The sequence below is a fragment of the Coenobita brevimanus genome, chromosome 107 (assembly GCF_032717465.1).
Source record: "Coenobita brevimanus isolate Jiangsu-jjx chromosome 107, ASM3271746v2, whole genome shotgun sequence".
Classification (NCBI taxonomy): Eukaryota; Metazoa; Arthropoda; class Malacostraca; order Decapoda; family Coenobitidae; genus Coenobita; species Coenobita brevimanus.
The window spans coordinates 29848599-29866098 of NC_137060.1; the positions used below are offsets into that span (position 1 = coordinate 29848599).

Sequence of the window (17500 nt, forward strand, 5' to 3'; positions counted from 1 at the left end):
CAGGCTTAATGACGTTTAACTGCTTTCCTGAATTAGTGTTACAGGATAAAGTGTAATGAAATGAAGAATGTAAGTACTGGATCTCTCTTAAATAAATACATTAATAAGGAATATATTTTAGTTAATCTGGGGCCTTGGCGTAAGTGAATCACATTGTATGAACTGAATATCTTTCCACCTGTCAGCCATTGTATCTATATCCATGCTATTCTGTATATCTGCATCTCTACCTTTCTGTCTGTCTGCTTACCTTGATCTCACACACACACACACACACACACACACACACACACACACACACACACACACACACACACACACACACACACACACACACACACTACATGTACTCACTGTCCTTATCTGTTCCTCTGTTCATTCTATCCTTACCTCTTCATCTGTTCACTCTTTCCTTATCTGTTTCTTCTCTTCACTCTACCCTTATCCATTCCTCTGTTCACTCTGTCCTTGTTCATCTATCCAACAATAGTCACCATCCAGCCTCGCCCCTCCTGTCAATTTTAAGATTTCCTCCCCAGATGCAGGCGGGGTTAGTCGCCCATTAGATTCCTACTAAGAAAAGGGTTAAGCCGGATTAGACTCTCTTGCTAATTCTGGTTTCCGGGCACCGAACACCTGGGGACAATTAAGCCCAATATTAGCACAGAGGCCTACACCAGGTCATCTCACTTCACACACACACACACACACACACGCTTACCCTGGTGCCATCCTGCTTGTTATCCCCACCATTATTCCATATGGTGGGGGTATAGAAATCAGTCGTGTTCTTTTTGCCCGTCTGTGTTTGCCAGTCTGTCTGGTGTTATATATCAGAAAGGACCGTCTTGATTCTCACCATAATTTCATATAACATTTGCACAGTTCCAATACTTTCTGTGCTGTTTATATAAGGGAAAAGGAACGTGGTTTGGTTTTAGGTCTTGGTATGAAGTTGATGCTGTTTCCTTGTGTTTTTTCTTTACCATATTTTTCACATGGTGGGGATTTGTCTTCGCTAAAGGCTTGTAACTTATCATTAATACAGAAACTGCTGCTTATGTACTGAGTGTTTATGCCGTTGTGTGATAGAAGAAGAATTATTCCACAACAATATAGATTTAGTTTTCGGTCACTGGGATCACTGCCTTCCTCCTCCTCCTCCTCCTCCTCTGTGTGTGTGTGTGTGTGTGTGTGTGTGTGTGTGTGGGAGAGAGAGACTAACGTTCATCCCTTTGCTCAATCCTCACACACGCTTTCTGACACCACACACACACACACACACACACACACACACACACACACACACACACACACACACAGAGTAATCTACGCAGTAAGAATTAATGGTGAAGGAGATTGAAAAAGAAAACAAAAGTAGAAGACAGTGTAAGAGAGAGAAGGGAAGGAAGTAAAGGAGGAATAGAGAGAGAGAGAGAGAGAGAGAGAGAATGTGTACAGGTAAGACAGAAAAGGGGATGATGATGGGCAAGGGAAAAGGAGAAGAGTTCATACGAGAAAATATAAGAAAGTTTGAAGACAAATTAGAAAGATTAAGAGGAGGAAGATGAGAGGATGAAGAAAGTGGAGAGAGAAGCATTAGGAAAAAGAGGAAAGAAGAGGGAAGATGAAGAAGAGAGAGAGAGTAAAGAAAGGAAGAGAGAAGAAAGAATCAGTTGAGAGGAATAGAGAGCGAGAGATGGAGGGCGGGCGGGTGAGAGAGGGGATGTGGGTCAGATAGTGTGACCCCTTGTGACCTCTGGGTGGAGAGAGAGAGAGAGAGAGAGAGTGTGTGTGTGTGTGTGTGTGTGTGTGTGTGTGTGTGTGAATGGGAGGGATCTGCGCGTGAGAGGGTTGAAGAGAGGAAGGTGGAGAGTGGGTGTGGTAACTCTCTCTCTCTCTCTCTCTCTTTCTCTCTCTCTCTTTCTCTCTCTCTCTCTTTCTCTCTCTCTCTCTCTCTCTCTCTCTCTCTCTTTCTAAGCCGTAACTTCTCATTTTCTTTCTTTTTCATTTCCTCTCCAAATCATTTTCCTTTCAATTTTTTATGCTGTTTTTATTGTATTTAATTTTCTCCTTATGTATTTCTTCTCCTTTCCATATATATTTTCCTCGTCATTCATATTCATTTTCTTGGGCCATTTTCTTATATTTTCATTAGTCTTTTCTTATTTGTCAGGTATCTACTGTTTTCCTTCTTTCCTTCCTTCGTTATTGGTTTTCCTCATGCGTAATTCTTTCTCTCTTCCTCCCTCTCCTTCTCCTCCTCTCCCTTCTTGCATTACTATCCTTATCCTTCAGCATGTAGAATTAGATCTCGTAGTCATAGTCTCCTCTAACAGCCTCCAAAGGACCATAAGAACATAAGAACATAAGAAGAGAGGATAACTGCAGTAGGCCGGTTGGCCCATGCTAGGCAGCTCCTAGAAGAGTAACTGAACTACTAGAACGAGATAAGGATAGCAAAGAAGAAGGCTCTCCCCCGCCCTCCAAACCCTCCAGCCGAAGCCGGCAGGAAAAAGTCAGAAAGAACACCACGCCGTATAGAAAAACTGGCGTGGACATTTTACAGGAAAGTGTGAAAGGAGAATAGAAACTATCATAGTGTAACCTGAAAAGAAAATTTATTTTTGAATTAGTATTGGTTATAATATTTTCTTTATTCTATATCCACCCCTTATTTGTCATATGCATATCTAGCCTATGCTTGAAACTCTCAATGGAAGAGGCAGCAACTACTTTACTAGGTAGCTTATTCCATTCGTCTACTACTCTATTACCAAACCAATTTCTACCGATTTCCTTTCTGAAACGGAATTTTTCTAGTTTGAAACCATTATTTCTAGTTCTATCCTGTATGCTCACTTTAAGTACCTTGCTAATATCTCCCTTATTTATACCATTCATCCACTTAAAAACCTCAATTAAGTCTCCCCTTACTCTACGCCTCTCTAGCGAATGCAGACTTAGTCTTTTCAGTCTGTCTTCATATGACAGGTTCCGGACGTCATGTATCATTTTAGTCATTCTTCTCTGTACATTTTCTAACGAATTAATATCCATTCTATAGTAAGGACACCAACATTGTACTGCGTAGTCTAAATGTGGCCTTACTAATGCTAGATAAAGTTTCAGTATTACTTTAGATGATCTATTGCTCACGCTTCTCGAAATAAATCCTAGGACCCTATTTGCTTTATTTCTCGCATTAGTGCACTGTTGCCTAGGTTTAAGGTCGTTACTAATCATAACTCCTAGATCTCTCTCGCATTCCGATTTGCTAATTTCTTTGTTATCTAAGCTGTATTTAGTATCTCCAATGGTCTTGCCTACGTTAAGTACTTTACATTTTTCAACGTTAAATTCCATTTGCCAAGTTTTAGACCATTTGGACAATGTATCGAGGTCTTTTTGTAAGTAATGGCAATCGTCAGTCGAGTTAATGATACGCCCTACTTTTGTATCGTCGGCAAATTTGCTGATTCTGCTATTGACTCCTAAGTCTAGATCATTTATATATATGATAAATAATAAGGGACCGAGTACTGAACCCTGTGGTACACCGCTAGTTACTAATCCCCAGTCCGACTTAGTTCCATTTATTAATACTCTCTGCTTTCGTCCTTTCAGCCAGGATTCTATCCATTTTAAGATATCGCCGTCTATACCGTGTGCTCGAACCTTTCTAACTAACCTTTCGTGTGGGACTCTATCAAAAGCTTTACTAAAGTCCAGATAAATAACATCGTAAGCTTTATCGCTATCTACTGCCTCATAGACCTCCGAGTAGAATGACAACAAATTTGTGAGGCAGGATCATCCTTGCCTGAATCCGTGCTGACTTTCGTTTATAAGATTAAATCTTTCTAAGTGTTCTCTAATCCTATTTGCCAAAATTGACTCTAACATTTTTCCTACTATTGACGTTAGACTTATCGGACGATAATTCGACGCAGCTGATTTATCACCCTTTTTAAAGATGGGCACTACGTTTGCGGTTTTCCACGCCTCTGGAACTTCTCCTGAACTTAAAGAGTCATTAAATAACGTTAAAAGTGGCTGACATAATTCTTCTTTGGTTTCTTTTATAATTTTTGCATATATATCGTCCGGACCTGGCGATTTTTGAGGTTTTAACTTATTAATTTCTTTCAATACGTCCTCCTTACTAATGGTTATTTTACTAAGAATATTTTCCGTATTCTCATGGTAAATATTTGCTGCTTGAGGGACCAGGCTTAGATTTTCCTTGGTGAATACTGATATGAAATAATTATTTAGGATGGAGTACATTTCTTTATCTTCACTGGTAATGTCACCTGATTCTGTTCTGAGTGGTCCTATCCTATCTTTATTTTTCGTTCGGTACATTTGATAAAAACCCTTGGGGTTTACTTTTGATTCACTTGCAACCTTAATTTCATAACTTCTCTTTGCTTTTCTTATCTCCCTCTTTACTTCTCTATTTAAAATTGTGTACCGGTTACGTAAGTGTTCCTCTCCACGTTTTATTTTTCTATATATTCCTTTCCTTTGGCCTATGAGAGATTTTAATCTGTTGTTTAACCATCTTGGTTCTGAATTGTTAGTTCTAAACGGTTTTGAAGGAATATATCTATCTTGTCCTCCGTATATTATATTTATTAACTCGTTATACTTCTCACTGGTCGAACGTCTGTTTGGTACTGGAGCTGAGTTAATTTCCGTCACCTGGACTACATTCCTATCTACCACCTCCCCCCTCACAGACACCTGACGGACATCCCCACGTGCTTCCTGCGCCTGACCTATGACCTGGGGATCCCCACTAACCTGACATTCCCTCAAATAGCTAATATCCCTGTGGAATACCGTTCGAAAATAAGCTCTTAAGCCATCGAAATCTCCTAGACGAAAATTAGGAACGGTGGAGGTATTATCAGTGGAACAGACATCCCAAATAAATTTGAACTTAATTTCTTCATGATCGCTATTACCAAGTCGTCCACCAACCTCTATATCGCTAATGATATTTTCTTTATTAGCTAAAACCAAATCTAGTATATTATTACCTCTGGTGGGCTCCCTGATATACTGATAAAGGAAATTCATATTCATTTTCTTGGGCCATTGTCTTATATTTTCTTTAGTCTTTTCTTATTTGTCAGGTATCTACTGTTTTCCTTCTTTCCTTCCTTCGTTATTGGTTTTCCTCATGCGTAATTCTTTCTCTCTTCCTCCCTCTCCTCCTCCTCCTCTCCCTTCTTGCATTACCATCCTTATCCTTCAGCATGTAGAATTAGATCTCGTAGTCATAGTCTCCTCTAACAGCCTCCAAAGGACCATAAAATCTGTCACTGTTTGCATTCCATTGTATTCCTCCTCCTCCTCCTCCTCCTCAATATACCTAACTTTAAGAATTTTTACCTCCTTAACCGTTTGGGCGTGGAAATTGGATCGTTCGGCGACTTTACAATCTCGGGACCTTCCACGGGGTTGGCTTCGGGGGAAATGTAATACGGGGTAGATCATCATTGGGGGAGCCGAAGAATCCCCCTGGGTCTCTTATTCGGTGTCAGAGGACCCTAATTGGCGAGGGGGGCCGAGTTGTAATTTACACCGAAAGCGTCAACAGCTTGGCGCCAACTCCATGTTTACAATGATCTCAAGGGGGATGGAGTCAATTTTTTTCTTGTGTATAACGCATAAACAAGAAATGGGAGGAATAATACCGTAATCCACATACAACGCTGGGTGTTAACCATATACCCAACCCATAAGTGTTCCCTGCGTGTCAACGAGTGAGTTGGCGGAGGGTTAGTGCCCCTTCCTGTAAAACAACTAACTCAAAAGACAATCGGGCACCCCTGACGGGATTATGGCGTCTGGCTATAGATAGATAGGTCTGAAAATAAATGTACCGGTGTATGTGTTAGATGGCCTGGGTGGTTACTGAGCCGGCAAGGTGTTATTAATGATATCAGGATGTAAATGAGGGGAGATTATTACCCTCAACTGATTGGCCTGATTTTAAATGTTAATGGTACACTCTCTCACTTTCGTTCTCTCTCTCTCCGGCAGAATTCAGAAAAAACATATTCCCTTCAGTAGAGTCAGAACGCTTTTGCAAAGGTATTCACCTCTCTCTCTCTCTCTCTCTCTCTCTCTCTCTCTCTCTCACTCACCGGCAGAATTCAGGAAAAAACATATTCCCTTCAGTTCAGTCAGTACGCTTTTCCAAATGTCCTCTATCTTGACTCTGATCTCCACTAGGTCCATTTTAGCCAGAGTCTATATATATATTTTTTTATTTTTTTTATCTGATTTAGTGTGAGATGGAGTGGATTTAATAATAATATAAAAAATGACTTTTTTTTCGTTCGTAGTTGAAATATATATATATATATATATATATTTTAAGTTACGGTAGCGGTGTTAGACTTTTAATTCCATGTTTTATTCTCGTTGCTACTGTTTGGTTGTGTGTGTGTGTGTGTGTGTGTGTGTGTGTGTGTGTGTGTGTGTGTGTCATTCTTCCTATCATCAGATGTTTGTAATTTGCTTAGGAGACCAAACTGGGTGAGTTGTGAAGGGACAGTTATTATTTTGATTATTGTTATTATTATTATTATTATTTAGTCATCAAGGTCTCCCACATGCTGAGTAAAATTGTCTGTAGTTAACATGAATATCATAAAGTATTATGTTTTTTAATGGATTAAAAAAAAGATGGGCAAGTGTAAGTAATTTTTCTAAAAAGTTACATGTAGGTATTAAGCGTTTTTGAGAGAGAGAGAGAGAGAGAGAGAGAGAGAGAGAGAGAGAGAGAGAGAGAGAGAGAGATGATGGTCCGATTTTTAAAGACTAAGCTGATATAGATTTAGTTTTAAATAGATTTGTTGAATCGGGGTAATATATCATCTTGCAAATTCAGCCCTCCATTTTTTTTTTCCATCCTCTCTCTCTCTCTCTCTCTCTCTCTCTCTCTCTCTCTCTCTCTCTCTCTCTCTCACTCGTTACGCAACCCCAATGACCTGTAACGGGGTCAACAAACGCAGTAAGGCGGGCAGGGGTAGGCAGAGAGAGAGAGAGAGAGAGATGAAACTGAAGGTAGATCAGTGAGAGAGAAAGCAGAGTATGTTTGGAGGTAATGCAATAAGAGAGAGAGAGAGAGAGAGAGAGAGAGAGCCAATCCAGCCTGATTGAATAGGGTGCCACAGGCGGGGCAGAGAAACATGAGCTGAAACGAATGAAAATGAACTGAAACGTATGAAACAGCGAGCGACAAAAGTGAAGATTAATAAACGTATGAAACAGCGAACGATAATTGAAGAAACTGGGGTGAAAACGCACGAAGAACGCAAGTCGAAACCTATGAAACAGCGAGCGTTAATTAATGAAACGTGAGCGAACATGAAAGAAAAACATGACACATATTAAAGACTATACAGGGAGCGAAATTAAGAGAAACGTGAGTAAAACCGCAAGTGAAAGAAATGTAGATGAAAAATGAACAAAACAAAACAAAATATTAACCAGCCTGAACGAGCACTTAGGAAACAGCAGATGAATTAAGATAATATAATAATAATAATAATAGTAACAATAATAATAATAATAATAATAATAATAAAGATACAAACACCTTCAAGAAACGTGAAACATCAAGTATAAAGACACGTGAAAATTGCTGAAACTTAACATGAACATATTAGTGAAAGATAAGGAAACGAAGGCTGTGGAAACTGGAAAAACCGTGAAATAGGAAATGATAATAAAAGGAAACGCGAAACCGCATGAGAAAATTTATAAGAAACATCTGCTGTGTTGTGTTTCAGCGCCCTCACCCCTGTGGTTTTCTGTGTGTGTGTGTGTGTGTGTGTGTGTGTGAGAGAGAGAGAGAGAGAGAGAGAGAGAGAGAGAGAGAATCACCGTAGTAAATATTAGCCTAGGAATTTCATAGGATAGGCTAAAATATCACGTTTGTACCGTAGTGGATTCAGGATATAGCCTGGTGCGGTACTGTCGTGGGATAATTGGACTGCATGATGGATGAGAGTGGATTGTAGTGGATGAAGTGGAGGGAGGGGAAACTGGGGGGGAGGGGGAGAAGGGAGGACGATAGGGGAGAGAGAGAAGGGAGATGGAAGGGTGGAGGGGAAAAGGAGGAGAATTAGGGGAGGGGGAGAAGGGAGGTGGAAGGGTGGAGGGGAAAAGGAAATGTAAGGGAGGGGGAGAAAGAAGTGGAATAGAGGTAGGGGAGAGATGGAAGGGAAGGAGAAGAGAAATGGAAGGGTGGAGAAGATGGAGGAATTTAGGAAAGCTAAGTAGGAAGGATGAAGAAGAGGGAATGAGGAATGGAGACAAAGGAGAAAGAGGGGGGGATGAGAAAGGTGGAAGAGAGAGAGAAGATGTTGGTCGGGAAAGAAGGGGAGATGGAAAGGAAGGAATGAAGGTGAGAGAAATAGAGGAAATACAAGGTGAAAGGGAGAGTATAGGGGAGAGCGTGACGAGGGGAGGAGGGGGAGAAAGTGAATGGTAATGTGTGGGTGAAGTGGAGAGAGAGAGAGAGAGAGAGAGAGATGGAACAGGTAGAAGTAATGAGAGAGAGAGAGGGAGAGAGAGCAGGAGGAGGGGAAAAGGTCATAAAAGAATAAAAGAGTGAACACGTGAAGAGGAGGGGACCGAGAATAATGAGAGAGAGAGAGAGAGAGAGAGAGAGAAAGATTATGAGCGTGACAACTGCACACTTTCTAAACGGTATTTACTCTGTTTCACACTTTGTCTCTCCTCTCTCTCTCTCTCTCTCTCTCTCTCTCTCTCTCTCTCTCTCTCTCCACCCAACCCACCACCACACGCCTCTTTTTCCTCGTCTTCCCATTCCTTCTCAAACTCGTATTTCTTCCACTTTCAGATCTTCTTTCTCCAGTCTTTGTATTTCCTCCTTTCCCCCTTTCCTTCCTCTTCCCTCCTGCTTTCCTCCATCCCACCCTTTACTTCCTCTCCCGTCCCATCATCCCTCTCTTCCTTTCTTTCCCCTCCCTCCATCCCACTCTTCTTCTCTTTTCCCTCCCTCCATCTCTCTCTCTCTCTCCCTCTCTTCCTTCCTCTTCACTCCCTGTATCCCTGTCTTCCGTTCTCTTCCTTCCTGTTTCATCTTGTCTATTCATCTTCTTCCTCCTCTTATTTCTCTTACTTCCATTTCCTCCCTGTTTCTCCCCTCGCCCCTCTCTCTCCTTACTCCCTCTCACTCCTTCTTTACCCCTCATTCTGTTCTCTCCATCATCCCTCTTTCCCTTTATGTCCTTCTCTCTCTTCGTCTTTTTCCTCCCTCCTGTTCGTTCTTCTTCTCTTCATTTCAGTCCCCGTTTTAATTACAGCTTCCTTTTTCCCCATTTTCTGTGATTTATTCCTGTATCTTTCTCGTTCCTGTGTCCCTGTTGTTTCTTGTCGTCTGATTTTTACTATTTTTTTATTATACAGTAACATTTCTCTCTCAAAATTAACATCACGAAGCTTATTTGAATTTACCTCCTCCTCCTCCTCCTCCTCTGCAGACTTCTTCGTTTCTTCCTTTAATTTCTGAAAAACTCCTGGGCCAAACTTTACGAAATTTTGCACCAAGTTTGGCCCGGGCCGGAGGAGTATGCATATTAAATTTCCGGTTTATAGGTCAGGGAGAAAGGTCGGAGTGGGGCTGATTTGCATGACCCCACCCACACCCCCGCCTTCGCCCCCATCCCATTTTCTTTGCAGTGGGAGTCCTGGTGCGAGGTAGGAAGGGGGGATTTTTATATTTTTGTTATTACTGTTGTTTTTTATTATGGTGGGTTTCCTAAGGCTATTTATGATTTTATTTCCTTGTATTTCATTTTCTTTCCACCAGGGCGAGTAAAACTGTCTGGTATTAGCGAAAATGCAGTGCAAATAGTGTTCCTCGTCCTGAAGGGGTGAAAGTCCATTATGTTCGCCTTCTCTCCCTCCCTCTTTTCTTCCTGACTTTCTTCCTTCCGTTGTTCCTTCTTTCCTTCCATCCTTCCTTTTCATTTCTTCCGTCCTTCCTTTCCTTTCTTCCGTCTTTCCTTTCCTTTCTTCCGTCTTTCCTTTCCTTTGTTCCTTCCGTTTTTCCTGCCTTCCATTTTTCCTTCCTTCCTTCCATCCTTCCTTCCTTTTCCTCTCTTTCGTCCTTCCTTAGTTCTTATGTTCACGTTTGCCTCTTATCCTCTTTCCACCCTTCGTTTGTTAGTTTATCCTCTGTATTGTCCAACTCTCCAATCCAAGAGATAACCGTTACTCCCAGTCCTTCATGTATGCAACAGGTCAACTCTGGAACTGTATCCGTCTGTCTGTATTTCCTCCAGTCCACCAAACGCAAGTGTGTCCAGGCATCTCGAAGTGAACAGATCTTGAATTTGGCTCTCTGCTATCTTGTTTTCTTTTTTTTTAATGGAGGGAACAATCTCACGGGCTGCTGCTGGCCTTTGGTTCCTTCTTCCTTGCATAAAAAAAAAATCTTCCATCATTTCTTCAGTTTCCCCATACAAACTTTCTTCCTTCATTCCGTTATTCATTGGTTAGCCTCTCTCTCTCTCTCTCTCTCTCTCTCTCTCTCTCTCTCTCTCTCTCTCTCTCTCTCTCTCTCACACACACACACACACACACACACACACACACACACACACACACACACACACACACACACACACACACACACACACACCTGTTATGCGTGTCCAGCCCTGCATTTTTTACGCGGTTTCCCTTGGACGTAATAACAGTCGTCTGGTGATTACTGCCCGTGTGTGTGTGTGTGTGTGTGTGTGTGTGAAAATGTGGGTGGACGTGTGCGTATTGTGTTCTGTATATGTTGTGTGCGTGTTTGTGTACGACTGAATGCATGTACGTCTGCTTGATTTTGTATCGTCAGTATGTCCAGCAGGTCTGTGTATGTACCTGTATGTACTCATATGTGTGTATGTTTGTACTCGTATCTGTGTGTGTGTGTGTGTGTGTGTGTGTGTACTGTATGTCAGTTGTCTTCTCGTTCTGCCATTTTCATTCTTGGTCTTGCTCTTTTGACATTTGTTTTTTCTCCTCCCCCTCCTCCTTCCCCTCCCCTCTCTTCCCCTTCCCCCTCTCCTCCCCTCCCCATTCCTCCCCTCCCTGTTGCTACGTAGGAACCGGTACAGGGAGTAAGGGGACTGGGAGGAGAGGGGGGGAATGGTGGAGAGGGGGGAAGAAGAAGGTGAGGGGACAGGCTGAGTATTGTGGGGGAAGGAGGGGTACAATGAAGAGAATGGGAATGGTGATGGAAGAGGAGAGGAGAGGGGAAGGGGCGAGAGGGAGGAAGGGAGGGGAGGGGAGCGAGAAGAAGGGATGGGGGAGTGTATGAATGAGGAGAAGGTAGAAGGGATGAGGGATGAGAAGGGAAAGAGTGAGGGAGGAAGAAGCGAGGAGAGGAGAGAGACTAGGAAGAGCGGAAGGAGAGTGAGGGAGTAGGAGCAATGGAAGAGAGGAAAGAGAAGGAGAAAGATAGTATGAGGATCGAGAGGGGGTAGGGGAAGAGGAGAAGGAAGGGTGAGAGAGGATGATAAGGAAGGGTATGAGTGAGATGAGGGTGGAGAGAGTGAGGGAGGAGGAGGAGGAGGAATAAATTGAGAGGGGAGGAAGGAAGGAAGGAAGAAAGAAAAGGAAATAAAGGAAAAGAAGGAGGGAAGAGAGGAGGAAGACGGGAGAAAAGGACTAATGAAGGGGAGACTAAAAGAAAGTAAGACAAGGACTCCAAGGTGGAAGGCTGATGAAAAGGGGAAGCAAAAATAAGAATAAAAATGATTGACGAGGCCAAAGGAACAACACATGAGAGAGAGAGAGAGAGAGAGAGAGAGAGAGAGAGAGAGAGAGAGAGAGATTTAAAAAGGACTAAGAAAAGGGAGAATGAAGAGACACTGACCAGTAAAAGAAGGGGACCGAAGAGGGCAAATAAATAAATAAATAACGGCAATAAAAAGGGTAAGGGGAACAGGTAATAAAGGGAGGGGAGAGGAGGGTGGGGGTGAAGACAGGTAACCCCTCTAATGGTGGGGGTAACTCTAGTATTCCACCTCACACCGGACAGTTTTATTCAGCTGAGGGGGAGATTTAACGAGGCAAAAATATGTAAGGAAAGTGTGAGTAGGAAGAATTAAGATCGGAGGGAACGAGAAGAGAACTATATGAAACTGATAGAGAGGGGAGACGAGGGGAACTAGGAGCGGGGAGAGAAGGGGGAGATAGAAGGAGAGAGGAGAGGAGGGGGGGAGAGATGGAGAGGGGAAAGGTAAGGAAAGGAGTAAATGAAGGAGTAGCAGAGGGGGATGTAAATACTAGAAGATAATGAGTGGAAGAAGGAAAAGAGCCATGGATAGATTAATATGATAAGGGGAGAAGAGAGGAGAGGGGATAGAGGGGAGAAGGTAATAGAGAAGGGTTAGAGGGGAGGAGATGATAGGGGAAGAGGTGATAGGGGAGATTGAAGGAAGGTGATAGGGGGAATAGGTGGGAGGAGGTGATAGAGAAAGGAGAGAGAAGATGATGGATAAAAAATATAATTGAAAAAGGGGGAGGGGAATACAGGATAATGAAGAGGGGAAAGAAGTGAAAGGGAGATGAATAAATATGGAAGAGAGAGAGAGAGAGAGAGAGAGAGAGTAGGAGTCAAATACCGTAGAGAAACTTTATATTAAAAGGAGAAATAGAGAATGAGGAAGATAATAAAATCTAAAAAAATTCGAGAAGGAATAAAGAAGAAGAAAGTAAAGCATCGATAATAGAGAGTAAATGAACGACAGGTGAGAGAGAGAGAGAGAGAGAGAGAGAGAGAGAGAGAGAGAGAGTTAATAAAAAGGGAAATAGTGGATACCGAAGAAGGGAATAGCAACAAAAAATAAATAAATAAATAAAGGTAATAAAAACGGGGAGAGAGGGGGAAGAGAAAGGGGAGACGAGAGGGGGGGAGAGGAGGGGGAGGCTCAGGTGATGTAGGGGAAGGGTGGGGGAGGACGGAAAGGAGGGGGGACACAGTCAATAAAGTTCTGTGTAATTATTTTTTTTCCTATGGCTGTGAGGAAGGGAGAGGGGAGAGGAGCGAGATAGGCCTAAAGGAGAGAGAGAGAGAGAGAGAGAGAGAGAGAGAGAGAGGGTGTTGCTAGGTTGTTTGTCGTTTGTTCGTTGTTGTTTGTACACGATTTATCTTTTTTACAGAAGATGAGCAGAGGAAGGAAAAAAAATAATCCGTACACAAGCTTACAGGTGTCCTTCATTCATAAGAAATCTTTGGAGTTGTTCAAGTGTCATCGCAAAGACGAAGTTGTTATTGTATTCCGTATGCTGTAGATTTTTTTTATGGTGTATTGATAAATATATGGAAAAAAAAAAAACTGTGACAGGATACTGGAAATTGTGTTCAACTTTATCATAGAATACAGGAGGGTTGGTAAACAGCGCTTCATTGGTAACGCATGTGGCAGAGTCAGGTGTTGCGGGGCCGGCTCAGTCGGCTGGTGTGGGCGAAGGTGTGGCAGTGGGAGTAGAAAGTGAAGAATTATCCAGAGTAGGTGCAGGTAGAACAGAGCCGTCCCCACAAAACGCAAGAAATGGAATGAAAGTAGAGTGTTATACATGAACAACCAAATGTTTCAGAATGTACAGACGGAAAGATTTCAGGTAATTTTTGAGCGACTGTACGTGTTTAATTACTCCCTTACCTTTTCCTGCTACTTTTCCTTCTGTCTTTAACCTTATTCCCCTCACCCAGCCTTTTTCAAGTTCCCTTCCCCCCCCTCTTTATTTTTCACCTATTAACTGTCTCCTTCTCCTCCTCCCTTCTCCTTTCTCTCTGTTTCCACCTCCTCACATCCCTCCTCTCTCCCTCTCCCCTCCGCCTCCCATTCCCTCCCCCCTTCCCGGCCCTAAAGGGGTGGTATAGCGTGTGTCGCATTTACCCCCTCCGACTGTCACTCCCATTAATGTGCCGCGCTCTCTCTCTCTCTCTCTCTCTCTCTCTCTCTCTCTCTCTCTCTCACACACACACACACACACACACACACACACACACACACACACACACACACACACACACACACACACAGCAATTTTCCATCACCAGCATCAATAACCAGTCCTAAACCCCTCACCAGTTTAGATTATAATATACCCAGGCGATAACAAAATCCAATAATTAGTGCTGACGGTAACGAGCAGAAGTAATTAGTGTGAAATTTAAGCTCCTAATTACCCCTGGTCTCTCCTAAGCTTAATAGAACCTTTGGGGGGAAGGGGGCTAAAAAAATGTAATAACGAGAAGAAAAAGAAAATAATAGGAATTATACTAAATAGGGTTATGGGAATTGTTTGTGTCTGTTTGTCATCCATTGACCTTTTTTTTTATCCTTTTTCATCCGTTGACCTTTTTTTTTTTAATCTTTTTTCATCTGTTTATCTGTTGTTTTTTTTTTTATTCTTCTTCATCCGTTGACCTGTTTTTTTTTTTATCGTTTTTCATCTGTTTATGTTTTTTTTTTTATCCTTTTCCAACTGTTTATCTTTTTTTTTTTTATCCTTTTTCATCCGTTGACCTGTTTTTTTCGTAACCTTTTTCATCCGTTGACCTGTCTCTTTTTATCCTATTCAATTCATTTACCTTTTTTTCTTAAATTATGGTATTTGTGGGGAAATGATCAACCCCTCCATTTCTCAGAGCTCTCTTGGAAGCAGATGAAAATCGTCTGAAAGAAAGACATCTTGTTACTGTAGGTGAGAGAGAGAGAGAGAGAGAGAGAGAGAGAGAGAGAATGTTAAAGCTACACAAACTCTTTAGAGATCGGTTCTGTGTTTGTTAAAAAGCTAGAACTATAAAGATTTCAAGCTCCAACCAGTCGCTCTCTCGGACCCAATATTTCTGCATCTTGGTACTGTGCTGAGGGGGAGCTTTGTCTTGATCTTGCTCTATTCCTCGTGCTTGTGGTGGTGGTGGGGAGAGGCGCCTTCATGTGGTGGCGCTGATGTAATTGGATGGTGGTGCTGGGTATGCAAACATCCCTCATCTCCGTCCCCATCACCTACCAGAAAAGAGGAGGGTGGAGTGAAAAAAAATACTACTACTACTACTACTACTACTACTATTACTACTACTACTACTACTGCTACTACTACTATTACTACTACTACTACTACTGCTACTACTACTACTACCGTACAACAACAGCAACAACAACAACTACTACTACTACAACTACTAGAGATTTGCCACGTAAACATCTTCAGAAATCTTGCCTGAATGGACTAAAATTGCGTAGGGAGGGCACAATTATTTTAACCTAAGCATCCTGGCACTGTAAGGACCTGAGATTGCTTTTTATTAGGGATTGCGTCTGCAGTCAAACCTCATCTCTATCCGAGGTCTGTGTTAATCTGCGTGGTGATATCAGGAATAAAATACCGCGGCGCCATGGTGGTGTACTGGTGTAATCAATCGACTTGTAATCCCCCCCCCCCCCGGGCCGTGACAGAGCGGATTAACTGTGATACTGTGAGTGGCGGGGGATTAACGGCCCTGTTCCAACCGGCATGGCAGACTTCGTACTGCGGTTGTGTGATTTAAACCAGGGTGATTTAAATCAGTGACGTAAATCATCATTTAAATTGAATTTTTAAGAAACATTGATTTAAATCACCATCGTTGACACAAATAAAAAGGACCCTAAGATAAAGCTAAACAGTATTGCTTACATAGGTTTGGGTTTTATCAGCCACCCACGGAAATACAATATGCGCATTTTACTGTATATATAATTAACTCCAGTACCAGGACTCTCCACGATTGAATTTGTCACTTCTTAGTGTTCATAAAAAATGGCTGAAGACGTATTTTACAACCAACAACCAAAATTAATTTCAGATCAGTGTCATACCGGTACCTCTACTTACTATAGTGAACATGTTTCCTTGTACTGTACTTTGCCTGTAACTGGTACCGGTTAAACATTTGAAGCGACACATACTCGCATGTTTTTCTATCATTTATTTTTATTTATCTATTTATTTTTTTTCATGAAGGCCTTGCAACTCCAGTTGATATCATTAGCACCTGGGTCGACTTGTGAGTCGTTTAATTAACAACATTCCTTCGATGATAGTGCTTAACTCCGACTAAGGACTGTTGCAGCCTGGTATATGTATGATGTACCGGTTTAACAGTTTATGGCAACTCTAGAAATCATCGTGCTGATAGGATTGATGGACTTACCTAATATACAACCCCTTCAGTACAACAGACCATTCCCAAGCTGAATAAAACCGTCACGAGATAACATAGTAAAGCAAACGTACCGATATTGAAGTCTTTAATGGAGAGAGAGGGACCTTCTAAACCCCTTCAGGCCGATTACCACCAGACGGTTTTATTCAAGGGTATGTATTGCATCCTGGAAGTTGGTTAAGGCTGTGGCTCCGTAACACCTCTTCCTCAGCGATTTATTTTGGGATACGGATGGTTAATATAATTTTACACGTTATTATGTATGCGAAGTATTCTGATATTAGAATTATTTACATATAACGCAGAAGAGGAGGGCAAGGTGTAATGAGCAGAATAAGTAGCTCAGGAAGAGGTGTTAGGGAGCTTCCTTGACTGTCGAGAATACGTGCCTGTATTTTTTAATGAATGGAGGACACCTGTCATCTGGTGTATGGATAATTATTTTTTTTATATTTGTTATTCTTCCTTCCCCTGTCAATCATCTTAAAAAAAAAAAAAACATTAATGTAAACTCGCCTGGACGTAGCGAAAAAAAAAGTTCGTCCTCGTAGTGAAGTGGTTTGGCTAAATAACCTGTATTGCGGTGTTAGGAATAAAAACAGAGTGGTTCAGAAACAGCGCTCCACTGGAAACTCACTATCTTACGTGTTATGGGAATTGCTCAGTCTGCTGGTGTGGGCGTGAGTGTGGCACTGGGAGTAGGAAATGAATAAATGGGAATAAATGGTTCAAGGTAGATATGGATAACGTAACTCACTATTTTATATGTTATGGGAGTTGCTCAGTCTGTTGGTGTGGGCGTGGATGTGGCACAGGGTGTAGAAAATGAATAAATAGGAATAAATGGTTCAGGTTAGACATTTGATAACGCTGACTGAGCCGTACCCGCGACAGAAGAGATATCAGGCGTATTGCTCAGTCTGCTGGTGTGGGTGTGAGAGTAAGGAATGAGTAAATGAGGAGTGAGTGTGTAGCGTTATATCTGTACCACCCTACATAGAACACCGGCGCCGCGCCGCTCTGCTGCTAGGGGAGGGAAGGGGGTATTGGTGTAATCCCCCTGCAATGATGAAAGAGGGAATTATAAGTTGGTTGAGTTTGACGGGCGTGGGATTAAACATTTCAGTACGAGAGGTCTAATCTCTCTCTCTCTCTCTCTCTCTCTCTCTCTCTCACACACACACACACACACACACACACACACACACACACACACACACACAATAATAA

General features: G+C 42.1%; 1 protein-coding gene across 1 annotated transcript in view; it reads left to right on the forward strand.

Annotated features, from left to right (window-relative positions):
• Positions 1-17500, forward strand: part of mim (missing-in-metastasis) — a 269495-nt gene that overhangs the window by 22942 nt on the left and 229053 nt on the right. The window lies entirely within an intron of this gene.